At 38.5% G+C, this 20,489-nt stretch overlaps 2 long non-coding RNA genes and 1 pseudogene across 2 annotated transcripts in view; 2 read left to right on the forward strand and 1 right to left on the reverse strand.

Moving 5' to 3' along the window:
• The window catches only part of LOC118551427 (uncharacterized), a 72,114-nt gene extending 66,336 nt beyond the window's left edge, over positions 1-5,778 (reverse strand). Inside the window, exon 1 of the long non-coding RNA XR_004925058.2 lies at positions 5,688-5,778. This is a non-coding gene — a long non-coding RNA (uncharacterized LOC118551427). The remainder of the gene's footprint in view (positions 1-5,687) is intronic.
• Positions 5,090-7,706, forward strand: LOC144379429 (uncharacterized). Its single transcript, XR_013442387.1, has 2 exons — positions 5,090-6,048; positions 6,996-7,706. It is a non-coding gene; the product is annotated as an uncharacterized LOC144379429 (long non-coding RNA).
• A 7,019-nt stretch (positions 7,707-14,725) lies between these two features.
• LOC118551435 (large ribosomal subunit protein eL14 pseudogene) lies at positions 14,726-15,358 on the forward strand (annotated as a pseudogene).
• Positions 15,359-20,489: the final 5,131 nt, after the last annotated feature.

Below are 20,489 nucleotides of genomic sequence, written 5' to 3' on the forward strand. Positions count from 1 at the left end.
GCCACATGACCTTCTTTCTATCCTTGAATTTCCCTTCTCAGAGATTCTTGAAATTAGCTGTTTCCTCCATCTGAATTCTTTTCCCTGCAAGTCTCTGCTTGGCCGGTTTCTCTTCATCCTTCGGGTGTCAGCTTAAATCTCCTCTTCTCAGAGAGGCTTTGCCTGATGATCCAAGCTAAAGCCTCTGTCTTCTCTGCCCAGGTCACTCTCTACCTCTTCCTCTTGACTTATTTTCCATAGAGCGGCAGCTCTTAAGATGTACTCTGCATTTTGGGGATCTCTGAGACCCTTTTAGGGACTCCCGGAGAACAATATTTTCATAATAATACGACGATGTCATATGCCTTCTCTGCTGCATTGACATTTGCACTGATGGTGCAAAAACCAATAGTAGATAAGATCCTTGTGTCATAATATGAATCAAGGCAATAACACCAAACTGTATTAGTGGTCATTGTACTCTTCCACACCATGCAGTCACAGGACAAAAAAAAAAAAAAAAAAAAAAAACCCAAAAAACAAAAAAACAAAACAAAACAAAAAAACAAAGTCACTTAAGAACATCATTAATAAAGCAGTAAAATGTATTAATTTTAATAAACCTCTACTCTTAAATATACACTTTTTCAATAGTTTACGGGATGAAATGGGAAGTACTCATAAAGCACTTTTGATGTGTACCACAGTATGATGATTGTCTCAAAGAAATGCACTAGTGTGACTGAATTGAGAACAGAATTAGCTATTTTATATTTGATGAAACAGCAGTTCTATTCAAAGGAACAACTGAGAAACTTGGGTATTTGGCAGATATTTTCTAAAAAAAAATTTTTTTTTAAAAGTAAGTCTGTCACTTCACGGAAAACAACAGACAATATTTGTTGCCAATAATAAAATTTGAGTTTTCCAGGAAAATTAGAATTTCAGAAAATTTGTATGTGCCATCTGGAGCTTAAAGGCTTCCAAATACTTAAGACTTTTCTGATGAAAGCTGTGGTAATATCAACAAATGTGAATTTTTTAATATTATATCACGAAATCTACCAATATTGGGGAGAGGCACACAAATCCGTGAACCAATATTTTCCAAACAATCAATGCAATGCATGATATGACAAAATCATGAACCTTGATAATATTTATTTCTGAATTTCAATCTATGTTATATGGAATGGAAATATCCATTCAAAGTGCTAGACTGACGGCTTCCATTGTAACAGAGTATGAAAAGTTCATTGATAAGATTTTAGATTTTATGTTTATATTACACTGGATTTTAGATGCTACAGCATCGCGAACATTGAAGAAGCTACCATTTCTAAGTCTTATCACCAGCTTACATTCTAGTGTATATTTTTCATTATTGTTTATTGTCTATACCCATCCATCATATTGTTGCCATGAGAGGCAGACCTGCCTCTGGCTTGCTTACTGATGTCTCCTGTGCCTAAAAGAGTGACACATACTAGGTGTTCAATAAATATTTGGTTGCATAAATAAATCCTTATTTGAAAGATGAAGAAACTTAGTCTTAAAGACTTAAAGGTATGTACACAAGGCCACACACCTAGCAAGTAGCTAAAAAGGATTCAAATTCAGCTCTGTCCAATTTCAAAGCTGATGCTTTTAATTGAATCACTCCACCAAATTGCCTCTGCAGTGAAGATTTGTAAGTGGTCTTGTGACATCAATATCTAGTTTTACTATCAAAGGACTTCTAACCTTTGTGAACCTTTATAGCATCTTATGTTTGATGCGAAATCATTTTATTTTTTAAAATTTTTAACATTTATTTTATTTAAAAAAAAATTTTTTTTTAATAAGCTCGATGCCCAGCATGGGGCTTGAACTCACAACCCCAAGATCAAGAGTCACATGCTCCACCGACTGAGCCAGCCAGACACCCCAATGTGAAATCATTTTAGAACTCCAGGGCACCTTCGAGGGTATTTAGTCCAACTTCTCATAGACTTAGCCAAGTCACAGAAACAGCCCTGGAGCTTCCATCCACACCCATTAAGGCAATATATACGGAACCGAGGCTGTGGAAATCACAGGAAGCTGTTTTCATTTCTCCTGCCTCATCTCCAGCTCTTTCTTTTCTAAAACCCCAGATGGTGAGGAAAGGAACAAAACAAAACAAAACAAAACAAAACAAAACAAAACAAAAACAAACAAAAAAACTGAGGAGGTGGGGAGGGGGGAGGGAGGCCTGGCATGCTAAGTTGAGGTTGAGGGCTCTAATTTTCTGCCCACAGCAGAAATTTTTCTCTAGTTGACCACTAGTCACACATCCTTTAGAGGTGTGTCTTGATGAATGATACCCAGCTACACCAGGCCGGCCCCACGCTCTCAAAGACTGCAGCATCTGAAGTGAGAGAACATTCTGGCAATTCCAGCAGTTGATAGAGGCACAGACTGCAAGTCTTTAGAGAACAAGGCCCTTTGGAAATGCCTTTGCCACATCTCTTTTGTAGTTTAATTACTTTTCCTTTACATATGACACTTAAGCCAACAACAAAAACACCACTTCATGAGTAAATCGTACCTGGAAAGCAAATGTGACTCAAAGTGTCACTCAAGAACATGTTCATGTGTGTGTTCGCAGGTAACACAGCTGGGAAGTTGGCCAATAACATAGAAAGGGGCCGTGCCTCCTACACTTTGCCCTAACAGGGCTCAGGGCAATACTTCTCTCACACCAAACCCAGTGCTCAGGGAAATTCCCTTGATCAATGTTGTTCTTAAGTGCTGAGTGGCTACTTAGAGTGGTAAGCTCACCAGCTTCTAGCACAGAACAGATGATCAATACATAATCAATCATCAAATGACTAATTTTCCACAATGCTGGTACATATTTCATGCCTTTACCATGAGTATGGTTCCTCTAATCTGGAGACATTATGGTTGTACGGAGGACCAAACAAATCCTGCTGTCTGTAGCACAGAAGGTTAAATTTGTAAATCATGGTGGTTTTATACACTTCTGTTGGTAAAGATGATATTCTACCTTTAGAGAGATCTTATATCCAGATCACAGCTGTCAGATGAAAATAGTGTCTTAGCCTACAGCCTGACTACAAAATAGAAAATATAACATCTACCTCTTACAGCGGAAATGCAAACACAGTATCATTTAGTCGGGTGAGGAAGATATTAAAGAAGCCAAGTACTTAACTCCAATTGAGTTATTAATAGAAGGTCTAAAATTATCCCAAATAATGAATTTGCTAATTATTTTTCCCTAACCTTGGTAATGTTCACTTTATTTCTGAATTTCAATCTATGTTATATTCAGACACTAGCACAAAATAAGTGCTTAATGAATTTTTGTTGAATTAATTCGATACAGTGATTCCCATAGTCTAGTCTGAGGACACTAGGAGGTAGATGTGCTGGAGTAGCTTCTCTCCTCTCGTTGGCACCAAGCTTTTGAGAACTTTCTGACTTGTCTTTGTGAAATATAACCATTATTAAAAATTAAATTGTAAAAACATACAATTAAACACATTATATTAAAATAAAGGTAATAAATACTCAAAAACCCATCACTTTGTAAATATTTTCCTACATTTTACTCTTTCTAGGCTCTGGAGATTATTTCCGTCTCTTGTATTTATATGGGAGAGATATCACATAATGGTATGCTGCTGTGCATTTCCTCCCAACTCTATGTTATCAGCCACGTGAAGAATATTTACACCAGGAAAATTGGCAAATGATGCACATCAGGCTTTTCTCTCCTCCCTGGTGAGTTGGTTATCAAAATATTTACCGGCACAACACTTCTGAGAGTTGCCCAAACTCTTCCAGGTGGCCTACCAAGTCTTCCCTTTAATGTGAGAGGCCAGATTTTCTCCATATATGCCAACCAAAACATTGTATTAAAACAGATTGAATGCAAAAGCAGATAGGAGTTCAACTGCAAACCACATCATAATTTTCAGAAAATGTAAAATATGCCCTTCTCACTAATTTTTTTCTTTTTCACCAAAATGTACTGTTCACATGTACCTTTTTTAAATCTATTTTTAAATGGGTTAGTAAATATTTTTATTCTTAGTTTTAAATTCTAATATGATAAATATCGATAGATTTGACGCACAAAAGCAAAAACTCTATGGCGTTTTGACTATGAAGGGGTGTGAGATGAAATGTTTGAGAACCACTGAATTAATGGAGTAGTAAATTCCATATAGTGATTTTTTAACTTAATGTGGTCAAACTAAGAAAAGCAGGTCTGTATTCCTATGCCTTTGTGAACCTGGGAAATGAATTCCTGACCTCCTCAAATCTTTGTTTTTCCATTTGCAAAAAAACAGTGCTAGAAGGGATCATCCCAAAGAACCGTTTTTTAGCTCTTAGATTCTGTAAGTATGAGAATTAGAAATGAGCTCTGCTCCTAATGTGAAGACAGGAGAAATGTTTGTGCTTTGTCATCTTTTTTATACCTCCGACCCACATCATCACTGTCTTTAATAATCTTTTCCACCTAAGCTCCTGCCCCCCAAAGGGTTTAACATTCTATTATATCACTCTAATTACAGAAGTCACTGTGTCCCAGTTGTCAAAAAAAATCATACCAGTCTTGGACTAAAGTAGATGCCATGTAGCAGACACAAAAATGCAGTGCAGACCAACAAAATGCCACGGCTTCGTGTCGCCCTATCCATTAGGAGGAAAATGAAATGCCTAAAGCAGGCAGAGTCCGAATTTAATAAAGCAAACTATTGTGCGGGCCCAGCCTTGCATCTCCCCACAGCTGCAGAGTAAAATGCAAAGACATATGCTGCCTGAGTATTTTCCGTGCAAACAGCACAATCAGGATCTGCTTGGCGTCCTTAAGAACGTGTGAATGATCAGTCAATTCCAGGCAAGTCCGTGGCGGCTCTGCCTCGGAAATCACTGCGGCAAAATGCAAATGGTGTAAGAAATAAAAGGCCCTTGCCAAGTGCGCCCAGACTGCAGCCTTCGCTTTCCCATCACATCTGCGTCTCCGCTCCCTTCGCGCACCCGCCAGCCAGAGCGGCATGTGAAATCGCTTCCCGGTCTGCTGGGAATTCAACTTCCAGATCCCTTTCAACAGCAAATGACCAGAAAAAGCAAGCCCTCCCGGCGTGAGGCCGCGCGGGGGCCCGTATGGCCAAGGGCGCGCGTGGGTGACCGATATCGCGGGGCGCCCCTGCGCCCCCATCACGGGCGGTGGGCTGATCCGGGCCCCGGGGAGGCCTGGCCGGGAGGCGGCCGCGGAATGTGGCTGCGCTAAAATGGCGGCCAGCATCTCGCTGCCGGGAGGGGCACTGCTCCCGGCCCAGGGCCGCCTGCTCTCCCCTAGCGGCCCAGTGCGCCCCGGCCAGCGCCGCCAGGCAGCGTCCGCCTCCAGCAGCAGCGGAGGCACAGCCCGGAGGCCCCGCATTGACGACGCTCAAGGCCAAGGCCAGGCCCCGCCACGCCTTCTTTCAAGTGGGCAGAGGCTCAGCCCCGCACCGCCCTCCTCTGCGCGGCACGTGCGGCCCGGCATCGCCATGGCAACCGCCCCTTCCCCCGCTCTCTCATTATTGAACAGCTGAGGCACAGAGCGTCCCTGAACTTGTTACTGCACAAGTTAATGCGGTCCTCCGAGGGCTTGGTTTCCTAACTATTGTTCTTTGCGCAACTGACTGCTTCCTGAAGCTAGAAACACCTACCGTGTGTTTCAGATGTTCTCCCCATCACTCCTGGGCCGAAGGTCTCAGTGAATCTGATCATCCTCCTCCAGCGAAGCGCCTCAGAATACCCTGCAAGGAACCAATTCCTACCCTAATGTACTGGCACTAATCTTGGAACCGTTTTAACGTTTGGAGGCTTCAGTTTTAAGAGATATAAACCACTAGTAATTATATACAATGTAATCGTTATATATTAATAATTATATAACTACCTTCTATTTCTCGCCCACTTATAATTAATGTTTGAAGATGAAATATTCTCTCTAGCTGTGACTTATCAGTATGCCCAGTGAAATGACATTAGGGAAGTAAGTTGATAAAACAATTATTCCTATCAATGGTGAGTAATGGCAAATAATGGCCCAAAAGGACAGATTTGTGTGCTCATTAACAAAGAAATGTAAATTAAAATAGCAAAGGTATGCTATTTTGGAAGGATTTTGTTTGTTTTTAATAATAGCCAATGCTGACAAGAGTGTGGCAAAACATTCATATGGCTGGTGAGTGAGTGAATTGGTATAATCTTCTTGGAGACAATTTTTTCAAGAAATAATTAGAGATTTGAACAAAATACAGCTACAAAATGGTCATAGCAGCAAAGTTTATAATAGTTTTTTTTTTTTAATCCAGCTAAATGTAACCTAGAGGAATGGATAATCAATACAATCAAATAGAATGAAAGAATACTTAATTTCTTGAAAGACACTTTTAATTTGCTGCTAAGTGAAAAGTAGATATTAAATAGTGATTAATTTATCCTATTTTTATTTTATCTGAATGTATTTAACAAGGGAAATGTTAACAATGGTTATCTCTGGGTGGTAGAATTACAGGTGACTCTATCTTGTTTCTTACTTTTTCTTTGACATTGACAAGCATTATTTTCTACAACAACAACAAAAATCCCAAAACATGTTGTTTTTTAATTGTGTCAACAGGTCCAACCTGTTTTATACATAAATATACGTATTCATAATAATATAATTATAATCTATTTCTACACAATTAACTATATTTTTCTCAAAGGAAAATGTGAAAATTTTAATAGAGAAAAGAGCTCTGGGTCCATTACTCTGATCATTTGGTTTTTCCCTTCAGTTACCCAAGTACTTACATTTGGTTTGGAAAGGAAATCTTTCTTTAATTCTTTATGTCTATCAAAGGAAACAAAAATGGGTTTCCATTTAAAACATAATGATATTAAGGAATACACTCAAAAACATTTTAGTGTCATAAACCCTCATTAAGGATTAAGACTTTCATTTTGTTCTCATTCTCTGGTTGTAGAATTGCAAATTGAAAAGCAGTTGGTTTAAAGTGGAAATTCTTGAGTAATGCTGAAAGTGCTTCCGTGCCAGACCATGCTCATAATGGAATCCTTCCAAACCACCCTCTCTGCAGGCCCTGCACCCAGGCCCTGGGATAGCAGGGAATGGCCTGTCATCTCATTCACACATGACAAGCTGATCCTTCAGGGAAACTGCTCTCTTCCCAGCCCGGTGAGAGCGATCCTAGCTGCCATCAAGGGGTTTGTGGCAAGCCTCGCATCAGAACACTGAAGGCACCTCATTTCTGAGGAAAGCTCAAGAAGAACCCAGGCCCAAGGGCTGCAATGAAATCAGGCTTTGTGAAAGCTTGAGAACTGCTCCCTGTGAATTATCCTGAAGAAAACAAGTCATAGACCTGGGCAAAGATAGACTTACAAGAATGTTTGTTTTTACATTATCTTATAACAGAAAAATTTTGGAATCTACGTAAACGTCCAGGAATTACAGAAATTATACTATAGCTGGATGATAAAACTGTCTGCAGCTATTAAAATTGAAAATAGAGAAGAATATTTGATGGTGCAGGAAAGTGCTCACACTGCAGTGTTAAGTAAACAGAAAGACATGTTAAATATAGAATACGCAATGTGATTCTGCCTTTATAAAATCCTTTACAGTACACACAATATTTAATGTATTACATACATAATTAAAATTTAAGCTCAAAAATTATGGATTGTCAGTTTTGTTTATTTTTCTTTTACCATCTCGAATAAATCCATTAAGTAATTATTAATAAGATATTAATGGAAGAACATATGTTTTATCAGAAGCCAGAGCAAGGTACTACAGGTCCTAATCACTTTTCAGGTATGCATTTTACAGGCACCTGGAAACTCTTTCAAAGCATACATTTTATTAGCTCAGCGATTAAAGGATGATACATCACTTGGGTCACACTACCCACTTCACCCCTTCATCTGAACTAAAGTTCTGGCCCTGTCTTTCTCTCCAACCTAATTTTAGAGCAGATAAGACACCTTTCACCTGAGGACATCTGTTTCCAACACTGAAAAGCTTAGATCAAACTAAAGATTGCCCAGGCCCCAAGTAAGCACATTCTATGCATTCTTATAGTATATACCTGCTCTGGATTCTGGTCTGATTTTCCATAAACCTATCATTTCTGAAATGGAGACATGATTGGTCACATGACTCTCTGACGGACAATCCATAAGGGTTAATCCCTCCACGTGTATGGCCAAGCTTTTCAGGCTTGAAAAGGCTTTACTGCCTGCTTCCCGCCCCCACTAGAGCCTCAAGTCCCACTGTACCTTTCCCATGTCCTGCGCCCAGCCATAGTGAGACTACAGCAGCTCAACAAATGGAATCTTACTATGTACTGGACATTGTTCTACTTCTGCCAGCAAACCTATAGGGTATTTTACAAATGAAGAAACTGAGGTACAGAAAGGTTAAAAAAACAGCTCCCATGGTCCACAGTCAATAAGCATTAGTTTATGAACCCAGGAAGCCTGGCTCCAGCTCTTAACTGTTATTTTCCCACCCAGATATAAAGTTTGCCAAGTAAGTCATTAGCTTCAATTAATCTCTGCCTTAGCCCAGCTCTTTCCTGTATAGGAAGTCTTCCACTTAGCCAAATTCATGCTTCTTTCAAAACACAGATGAAACTCTTCCTCAATCATCTCAGGCAGGCTTAAGGATTTTCCCCTACACCCCCACGAGTACCTCAGTTATGGTAACATACTGCTGTGAGGCATATTTATTTACCTGCTTCTATCACCAATCTGCCAGCTCTTCAAAACCAAGGTTCAAATCTCTGTTAATCTTCATACCTCCAGTGCCCCACACAGTATCTGACACGTAAGAAGTTCTTAATAATGTATGTATGTATGATTATGAGGAATACTATATAGTTCTGCTTGCCCAAAACTATGGTCTTCCAACATCCTACCATGACAGCCACCATCTCTCCATTAGAGTTGGTGCTATGTAGGCAAACACTGGACTGGTAGCCAGAGGACCAGAGAAATGCCAGCCGCGCTCCGAAGTTTCCATCTTTGCCTTGCTGGGCTTTTAAATGTTAAATGGGGACCTATCCTTAGGGAGGGAAGAGAGAATATCAAAAAGACCTCTTAAGGTATTACCAGATATTAATTTTGACTATTTGCCATCTATTCTGTTAGGAAAGAGGGCCCCTTGGGCACCTGGGTGGCTCAGTCGGTTAAGCGGCTGCCTTCGGCTCAGGTCATGATCCTGGAGTCCTGGGATCGAGTCCCGCATCGGGCTCCCTGCTCAGTGGGGAGTCTGCTTCTCCCTCTGACCCTCCCCTCTCTCATGCTCTCTGTCTCATTCTCTCTCTCAAATAAATAAATAAAATCTTTAAAAACAAAAAAAGGAAAGAGGGCCCCTTTTGTGGTGGGATGGAAGGTGGCTAAGTCTGATAAAGGACTTAGGGCTCAGCATGTGGCCAAAAACGTGCACCCCTTGATGAGGCTGTATAGTCGGCAGCCTGAAAATATACTCAGGTCTGTCTACTTCGGGCAGTTCCCTGTTCTATCTCAGAGGTTTCACCAAGACAGGCAAGAAACTCACGGTCATCCATGTCAATGTTCTTGAATAGTAAAACATTATTCTTGCTGGTTTCCTCAGGCCACTGTTGGGACTGCTTGAAGCAGTGGAAGGAAACTAATATTTATGCATTAAAGCTGATACATAATGAGTAACATAAAGACATGTCTCTGTTTGCATCCTTCTTACTATTGCACCATCTTACTGTTGTGCCTGCGTTTTATTAAGCTATCTCAAATCTCTTTTGGAATGAACCTGGGGATAAATAAACATATAGGATGAAAACAAACATACCGTTGATTCACTTTAAGGGTCTGGTTTGAACTTTGCTTTGGGCTTCTAGGTTTATGTGTGACCACATTTCTTGGGGACGGTAGGATATCCTCACAGATACCAAAACAAATGTTTTGAAAGCATCAAAATCCCAGGAGCCTCTTGTCCACTTATTTGGAGGAAAATAAAACCAATTTGACCCCAAAATATTTCCTACATTCTAATTATACATATTGACTTTTTGCTATGTTAAGTTTCATTTACCATCATGGAAAAATTTGATTCATGTTCAGTGCTATTGAATTTTTAACTATGGGTTCTTTTTTGAAGTTTTGCAAAGTTCTCATAAGTATCTAGTGACTCCTTGTGGAGTTTTCTCTCTTCATGTAAATATTCACTAAAAAGTTAAGAAATCATGGAACATCAAAATTGAAGGGGTCGTGGAAGCATTTAATGCTAACTCCCATCCAGGTGGGAAGCTATTTATCAATAACCATGAAAAAGGGTTGGAAATATCTAGTGACAAGAAGGCATCTTTTGGATTCCTGACTCCTTTCCTCTCTAATGACCAAACAGACTTACAAACCAGGTTGCAATTTTCTTGGGATTTTGCCACAGAGGTAACCATTTCAATAGGGCTCAGAATGAAAGCAAAAAGAGGGAAAGAGGGGAATTACACATTGGCCAAAGTCTGTAATGTTCATTGGAATTATCTGGAGGAACTAATTCCTCAAGCCAGTTGGTCTTACTTGGCGGCCAAGTAATCAATATTCCAAGTACAATGAGGTGTCTCTCAAAAAAAGAATCCCTCTTATTCTGAAATTTCACCATTACTTTATATTTTTCCTTTTTTATTAATATCCAACAATCTTGATAGTAGGCATATGTCATTTGGGTCACAATACTAGTCTCTTGCCCTGAAAGTGTTCTATATTTCTTTTGTGGAAAAACCTTCTCCTACATTGTGTGTAATCTGTGTGGGTTGCTAAAACTAGTTGCCTCAACAAGTACAACAGGCCTCAACAAATACAAAAAGACTGAAGTAATGCCATGCACCGTTCTGACCACAATGCTATGAAATAAGAAGCCGACCACAAGAAAAGAATCTGGAAAGACCACAAATACATGGAGATTAAAAGCATGCTACTAAACAATGAATGGTTCAACCAGGAAATCAAAGAAAAAATTAAAAAAAATTCGTGGAAACAAGTGAAAATGAAAACACAATGTCCACAACCTTTGGGATGCAGCAAAAGCAGTCCGAAGAGGGAGGTATATAGCAATACAGGCCTACCTCAAGAAGAAAGAAAAGTCTCAAATAAACAATCTAACCTTACACCTAAAAGAACATGAAAAAGAAGAACAAACAAACCTAAATCCAGCAGAAGAAAGGAAATAATGAAGATTAGAGCAGAAATAAATGATACAGAAACTAAAAAAAATAGAACAATAAAACTAGGAGTTGGTTCTTCAAAAAAATTTTAAAAATTGATGATGATGTAATGTATGGTGATTAACATAACATAATAAAATAAAATTAAAAAACAAACAAACAAACAAAACCTTTCTCTAGACTTACTAAAAAGAAAAGAGAAAGGACTTAAATAAATAAAATCACAAATGAGAGAGGAGAAATAACAACTAATACCACAGAAATACAAATAATTATAAGAGACTATTATGAAAAACTATATGCAAAAAAATTGGACAACCTGGAAGAAATAGATAAATTCCTACAAACATATAAACTACCAAAATTGAAACAGGAAGAAACAGAAAACTTGAACAGATAACCAGCAAAAAAAATTGAATCAGTAATCAAAAAACTCCCAAAAAACAAAAGTCAGTCCAGGACTAGATGGCCTCACAGGTGAATCCTACCACATATTTAAAGAAGAGTTAATACCTATTCTTCTCAAGCTATTCCAAAAAAATAGAAAAGGAAGGAAAACTTAAATTCATTCTATGAGGTCAGCATTACCCCATACCAAAATCAGATAAAGATATCACTAAAAAAGAAAACTATAGGCCAATATCTCTGATGAATCTGGATGCAAAAATTCTCAATTGAATACTAGCAAACCAAATCCAACAATACATTAAAAAAATCATTCACCACAATCAAGTAGGATTTATTCGTGGGTTGGAAGAGTGGTTCAATATTTGAAAATCAACCAACATGATACATCACATTAATAAAAGAAAGGATAAGAACCATATGATCATTTCAATGGATGCAGAGAAAGAATTTAACAAAGTATAACATCCATTCATGATAAAAACTCTCAACAAAAGTTTAGAGTGAACATACCACAACATAATAAAGGTCATATATGAAAAACCCACAGCTAATATCATCCTAAATGGGGAAGAACTGAGAGCTTTTCCTCTACACTCAGGAATAAGACAGGGATGTCCACTCTCACCACTTTTATTCAACATAGCATTGTAAGTCCTAGCCACAGCAATCAGACAACTAAAAGAAATAAAATACATCCAAATCAGCAAGGAAGAAGTAAAACTCTCACTATTTGCCGATGACATGATACTATACATAGAAAACTCAAAAGACTCCCTCCCCCCACAAAAAAACACCCTGCTAGAACTGATAAATGAATTCAGTAAAGTTGCAGGATACAAAATCAATGTACAAAAATCTGCTGCAGTTGTATACATCAATAATCAAGCAGTAGAGAGAGAAATTAAAGAATCAATCCCATTTACAATTGCACTAAAAACAATAAGATACCCAGGAATAGACCTAGCCAAAGAGGTGAGAGACCTGCCCTCTGAAAACTATAAAACACTGATGAAAGAAATTGAAGATGACACAAAGAAATGGAAAGACATTCCATGCTCATGGATTGAAAGAACAAATATTGTTAAAATGTCTATACTAACCAAAGCAATCTACAGATTAAATGCAATTTCTATCAAAATAACCAACAGCATTTTTCACAGAACTAGAACAAACAATCCTAAAATGTGTATGGAACACAAAAGATCCCAAATTTGCCAAAGCAACTTTGAAAAAGAAAAACAAAGCTGAGGGTATCACAATTCCAGACTTCAAGTTATATTACAAAGTTGTAGTAATCAAAACAGCATGGTATTGGCACAAAAAATAAACACATAGATCAATGGAACAGAACAGAAAACCCAGAAATGAACCCACAATCATATGGTCAATTAATCTTTGACAAAGCAGGGAAGAATATGCAATGGGAAAAAGTCTCTTCAACAAATGGTGTTGGGAAAACTGGACAGCAACATACAAAAGAATGAAACTAGACCACTTTCTTACACCATACACAAAAATAAATTCAAATTGGATGAAAGACTTAAATGTGAGACCCTGAAATCACAAAAATCTTAGAAGAGAACACAGGCATTAGCTTCTTTGACATCAGCCATAGCAATTTCTTTTTGCTAGGTCCCTTGAAGCAAGGTAAGCAAAATAAAAAATAAACTATTGGGACTACATCAAAATAAAAAGCTTCTGCACAGCAAAGGAAACAATCAACAAAACTAAAAGGCAACCTCCTGAATGGAAGAAGATATTTGCAAATGACATATCCAATAAAGGGTTAGCATCCAAAATATATAAAGAACTTATAAAACTCAACACCCAAAAAATGAATAACCCTCTTAAAAATGGGCAGAAATGGGTGCCTGGGGGCTCGGTTGGTTGAGCATCTGACTCTTGGTTTCGGCTCAGGTCATAATCTCATGGGTTGTGGATCAAGCCCCATGTCAGACTCTGTGCTCAGCAGGGAGGCTGCTTGAAAGATTCCCTCCCTCTGCCCCTCCCTACTCTCTCTCTCTCTCAAAAAAAAAATAAATAAAATCAATCAATCAATCAATCAATCATTTTTTAAAATGGGCAGAAGACGTGAATAGACGTTTTTCCAAAGAAGACATACAGATGACCAATGGACACATGAAAAGATGCTCAACATTGCTCATCATCAGGGAAATATAAATCAAACCACAATGACATATCACCTCACACCTGTCAGAATGGCTAAATCAACAACATAAGAAACAACAGGTGTTGGTGAGGATGTGGAGAAAGGGGAACCCTCATACACTGTTGGTGGGAATGCAAACTGGTACAGCCACTCTGGAAAACAGCATGAAGTTTCCTCAAAAAGTTAAAAATAGAACTACCCTACCATTTAGCAACTGCACTACAAGGTATTTACCCAAAGAACACAAAAATACTAATTCAAAGGGATACATGCACCCCAATGTCCCAATGTTTATAGCAGCATTATCTACAACAGCAAAATTACGGAAACAGCCCAACTGTCCATTGACTACTGAATGGATAAAGAAGAGATGGGGTGTGTGTGTGTGTGTGTGTGTGTGTGTGTGTGTGTGTGTGTGTAATGGAATATTACTCAGCCATAAAAAGGATGAAATCTTGCCATTTGCTAGGACATGGATGGAACTAGAGAGTATTATGCTAAACAAGATAAATCAGAGAAAGACAAATACCATATGCTTTCACTCATATGTGGAATTTAAGAAACAAAACAAATAAGCCAAGGGGGAAAAAGAGAGAGAGAGAGGCAAACAAAAAACAGACTCGAAAAATAGACTCTTAACTATAGAGAACAAACTTATGGTTACCAGAGTGGAGGGAGGTGGGGGGATGGGTGAAATAGGTGATGGGGATTGAGGAGTGCACTTGCTGTGATGAGTACTGGGTGTTGTATGGAAGTGTTGAATCGCTGTATTGTACACCAGAAACTAATATTACACTGTATGTTAACTAACTGGAATTTAAATAAAAACTTAAAAAGAATAAAGTAAAAACTGACAAAATTATAAAAGAGACGTGCACAGTAGGGAATGCCTTCTTCCTTCTCCCCTGCCAACATGGTTTTTAGGTGCTTCATGGAGGTTGGCTGGGTGACCTACATCTCCTTTGGGCCTCCTACAGGGAAGCTGGTCGGGATTGTAAACGTTACTGCTCAGAACAGGGCTTTGGCTGATGGACCTTGCACTCAGGTAAGAAGACAGGCTATGCCTCTCAAATCCATGCAGCTCACTGACTTCATCCTCAAGTTCCCACTCAGTGCCGGCCAGAAGTATGTCCGACAAGCGTGGCAGAAGGCAGGTATCCTTACAAAATGGGCAGCCACAAGATGGGCCACGTAGATTGAAGCCAGAGAAAGAAATACCAAGATGACAGATTTTGATCGTTATAAAGTCATGAAAGTAAAGAAAACAAGGAACAACAGAATAATCAAGCTCCATGTCAGGAAGCTGCAAAAAAGCAGCTCTCCTGAAAGTTCCTCCCAAAAAAGCACCTGCTGCTAAGGGTGCCGCTGAGGCAGCTGCAAAGTTTCCAGCAAAAAAGATGGCCGCTGCAGGCAAGAAGGCTCTAGCCCAGAAGGTTCCTGCCCCAAAGCTGCAGGCCAGAATGCAGCGCCTCCAAAGTCTCAGGAAGGTCAGAAAGCTCCAGCCCAGAAAACACCTGCTCCGAAGGCATCTGGCAAGGAAGCATAAAAGCATAACGGCTATTATAAATAAGCAATAAAGGTTCTTTTCCTTTTGTATACGTAAAAAAAAAAAAAACCTGACAAAATTACAAAATGAAAAAAAAATGTAGTATTTGGAGATAAAGGACTCATGTGAAAAATGCATAATTAACAATTAATACCCATTGCAAACCTTAGGATAAAATCTTTGTTTTATTGTACTTACAACTCCTAACAATCTTGTATTTTAACTGCAAACAATTTAGTGCTTTTCTCAAGATTACAGAGCCAAGAAGTAAAGGAAATGAAATTCAAACGTAGATCCATCTGATTCCAAAGGGCACGCTTTCTCTTCATGCCACCACATATAATGCCTGCTCTCTCAGCATTCTGAGATGAAACCTCTCAACTGAAGGCAAGTAGAAATATATATAGCCCTCCTAATAAAATATTAATTTTCCATTAAATCATCATGGTGAGGAGCATTTTTTATATTTTCACACATGTTTGTGAACATGCACACACACTCCCAAGAAGCCCCACATTTTCTAGGAATATAAGATTTATTTAATCTGTTTTGAACTTACTTCTTAGCCTTATCTCTTCTTCCCTGCACCCCCATACACTCCATATAGTATGAATTATTTACATGCCATGTTGACTGAAGTTTACATATACTTTTCTTTCTGCTCAAAATACCATTCCTCGGGTGCCCCCATTTTTGTCTAATCATTTCAAGGGAAGTGTCTCAGTTCAACCTTCCCTTAATTAGACCTGAACAGTGAATGAACTCAACACTCCTATCTTACAGACTTCTGAAATATCTTGTGTCTACCTCTAACCCAGGACATTTCAGTCTGGATTACAGTGGTGGTGCACTTCTTTCTGCCACTAAAGGGCAAATGACTCCAGTCTAGGAACTGTATCTATTTGTCTTTAAACTTCAGTCCCTACCCAGTTCCTGGAATATATTAAATACCCCAAAAATACCTATTGATGAATAAAACAATCAATCATTCAGAATTTTGGAAAACTAGGGCGCCTGGGTGGCTCAGTCGTTAAGCGTTTGCCTTCGGCTCGGGTCATGATCCCGGGGTCCCGGGATCGAGTCCCACATCGGGCTCCCTGCTCGGCGGGAAGCCTGCTTCTCCCTCTCCCACTCCCCCTGCTTGTGTTCCTGCTCTTGCTATCTCTCTCTCTGTCAAATAAATAAAATCTTTAAAAAAAAAAAAAAGAAAGAAAGAAATTTGGAAAACTAAAACATTTTTCCCAAAGTCTAATAAACCTAGGTTAGTGTATGATAGGATGTTCTGGTTAAACAAATAATTTCCTTGAAAAATTATCTATGGAATAAATATTATCAAAGAACCACGGTATCATTTAATTTTTCCTTGGTGAAATAATTTTGGATATTATAATGGGGACATCATAGGCTCTTATTGGTTGTCATCAGTAAGCATGCTTCAACATCATTTAATAAAGAGATCTGGTTAGTGTGTCAAATGCCAAGGAACTTATTACATAGTGGTGTCACTGTTTTGATTCCAAATATCGATCCAACAGTATTTCTAAACCTAGAGGAAAAAGCTTATTTTGGAAGAAACTGTAGAAACTATATTCAGTAATTTTCTGGACATCTTAATCTTCTGAAACTGTCACACTGACGCACTGACCTTGACAAGTATGTAACCAATATTAAAGTTGTCCTAGGCAAAAACTCCTGCTTGAAGGCTGAGCCAATGACCTCCTGCCTATGCATTCACAATTTACCTGTTCTATTTTTAACATCCATGTCCTGTTCTTGGTTTGATATCCTGACTTGATATCCTATCTTGCCTTTTCACATTATATATCCTTTCAGACTCTGTCCCTGGCATTTAGGACTTCAGTAATCAGGAGGGTTTGGGCTGTAGCCCCTCCTTAACTTCTACCACTCCTTATTGCCTGTGGTGGGGACTCTACTTCAGCTCCCAGTGGACTTGTCTTTGCCTGGGCTGCTCCCAGCTTCCTCCAGCCAGAGTGGGAGAGTAGAGGAATTAGACAAAATTTTGATAAGTTTGTTATTCCTCTTTGCCATCACAAATGTACAACCAGTGCTTTATGATAAGGACCCAGTTGACACTTGGCCAAGTTGGAACAACAGGCAATTGACAGGGGACTTTGCGTGGGGAAAAACAGTTCTCAGCATTTCCTGAATTCTGATCCTTACATTGAATACTGTGTGTGTGCACTGGCAAGACAGTTCTCTTTTGGGTCTTAATGTCACTGTCTGTAAAACTGATTATAAGAACAGTTATCTCCAAAAAAGTAGATACCCAGATCAACGTTTGTTTGTGAAGAGTTTCGCTAGAGTTAAAAAGGCCCCTATCAACTAAACTGATGGATTTCTCCCATTTCACTTGGTGGAATACCAGAAAATCTTGATGGGATTTTAGTGTGTCATGTGCGTATGTGTGTAATGCACAGAATGTTTATATATTAAATTATGTCATTTGAACCAGACATAATTTTTAGTAGAAAATATGACTTTATTACATGGTTGCCATAAAGTCACAAGCATGGGTGTCCTAGGGTTGGGAGTTGAGGCAGACAAGCTTAAAGCAAGCATGAATTTCCATTTCTCAGTTTTCCTACATGCTCGTTCCTCAATCATTCCTTTTTTTTCAAGACAGGCTGTAGAAAGTATCAAATATCAAGAAATATATATGGAAGACATTTTAAAATTTGAGCCAATACTAGTCTCAGAAAATTGTTGCTCACTTTGGAAGCAGAATGCTCTAGCTTGGTTCGAGGAGCTCCTAATCTCCATACCAGCATAGTTTCAAAACCACTGTGCTCACATTTCAAGAGCAGCCTCTAAAGCAACTGTTCCCCCTGCATTTTTCCTTAAAATGAACTGTAAGTTAAAATAAGGTGGTTTTGCCCCAGATTGGGATTGAGATGCCAGTATTTCCAAAGAGAATGAATCCAGAGTTTAGCATAAATACATAAAATGCACATTTCTCATTTCTCATAATCTTTTACATTTTGACATAGAACATTCACACTGCATTCATTCATGAACTCGGTGCCTAATTTGAAACATATTTTCCATTGAAGAGATGATTTTATATGGAAAAGGAAATAACTCCTGTAGTCCCTCTGTGTATATTGAAAAAGAAGTCTGGAGCCATTATATAGTTTGTGCTTAAGTTTTGATTAAAAGATACCATGAAAATCCCAAGAGAGCTCAGCTCAAGGTAAGGGATTTGATTTGAACATATTGAAAAAAGATTGGGTGCCCAAATACCAGTTTTAAGTATCTTTTCTTATTGAACAATATAATAAACAATCCACATGAATGAAAAACCAGCAACTTCCTGAATCATGGTCACATCTGTTTTCCAGTCAAACTTAAATTCCCTATCTCTAAATTTAGTGAATAATTCATTTTAGATCTGGAAGAGAATTTAGTCCAATTCCCCTCATATTATAGATGAGGAAATTGAGGCACAGAGAGATTTTTCCTCCATAACCCCTCCTAATCCTTCCAGTCTCAGCTTAAGTCACTCCTTGGGGAAGCTTTCTCTGATTCCCGCCACCACCACAAATGAGATCTCCCTGATATATACTCACAAATTCCTCTGTATTTTTCCTTCATAGTGCTTAACCTAACTTATAATTGTGCAATTGTTTTCATGACTTTTTGGTTTAGAATATGTCATCATGAGGGAAAGCTCCATGAAGCTCTTTGAGCTGGATGCTTGCTGACAAGCACATGCCAGGCACAGGGAGCATGCCCAGGAAGTACTTAGTAAATCAATGTTGAAGTGGCATGCAATGACACAAATATATGTATTACTTCATTTATAAAATGAGAGGATGGACTAGATGATCTTTAAAATTTATACCAACTAAAATAAAATTTATGAATGCTTGGTGAGGTCTGATATTCTTTCTGCTCTGCCACAAATGTCAGAGAAGACAAGTCTTGCTGCTATTCATAGTTTCTCCATTTCCTGTTTGTGTAACTTTGGGCAAATTATTCTCTACATTGAAGTTCAGTTTCTTTAATAGAAAAAAATAATAAAAATCTCTCTTTCAACTCATCTTTTCAATTTTATTTTTTAATCGCGGTAAAAATATATATAACACAAAATTTCCCATTTTAACCATTTTTAAGTGTACAGTTCAGTGTCATGGAATACATTCACAATGTTGCACAACAATCACCACCATCCATCTCTGGCATTTATTTTTATACTCTCACCTTACCAATCCTTCCCTCTTTCTCAGACCTCCAATCCATTGCATTACCTCCAATCCATTTACCTTTCCTCACCATCCATCACTTGTACCAATTACCTATTGCTATGTAACAGATGATTTATTGGGCTCACAATTCTGCTAGGGGGTTACTCTGGTCTAGTCTGGTCTCAGATGATCTTACTTGATTTTGTTTGTGAGTTTGCAGTCAATTGGCTAGTTGACTGGGGCTTGGCTGGTCTTGGATGACCTTACTCATATGTCTAGCAGTAGGTTGGTTGTTGGCAGGTGTGACAAGAGTGACTAAGTCATGTAATTTTCATCCTCCCAATAAGATAATCAAACCTTATTCTCATCGTGGTGATGGCAGTATTCCAAGAGTACCAATAGGTCAAGACCCAATGTTCAAATGCTTTTCAAGCTTTTGATTAACCAAAGGAAGTCAAATGGCCATTTTCAGTGTGGAGGAGATCACAACAAATTAGGGGACATTACTACAAAAATATATCACACCCTTGTTAACCAACTGGATTCGATGCTCTACCACTACAATTGTTCATTTCTACACATTATCAACTCTCTTCTTAATTCTCCCTCCAAAATACTCAATTGGAAAAAACTTCAAACTCTGGTCAAAGCTAACAATCTACCTATTCTGTCCTACATTAGAACAATTTATATTACTGAAAAAATCATCCAAATAGGCTAGATGCAGTCACTTGTAATTCACGACGACAAATCCCATCTGGGCACTGAGTCTTACTTACTAGTCCCACTTACTTTTCTGACTAATTCACTTTGTTATTGTCCTAGAAGATGACCTTATTTCATAATATCCATCCCATAAACACACACGGAGGGAGAGAGAATCAGAGAAGCATGAGGGCGTTTCCTTCTCTTGCTGATAACAACTC

This window comes from Halichoerus grypus, chromosome 11 (genome assembly GCF_964656455.1).
Source record: "Halichoerus grypus chromosome 11, mHalGry1.hap1.1, whole genome shotgun sequence".
Lineage (NCBI taxonomy): Eukaryota > Metazoa > Chordata > Mammalia > Carnivora > Phocidae > Halichoerus > Halichoerus grypus.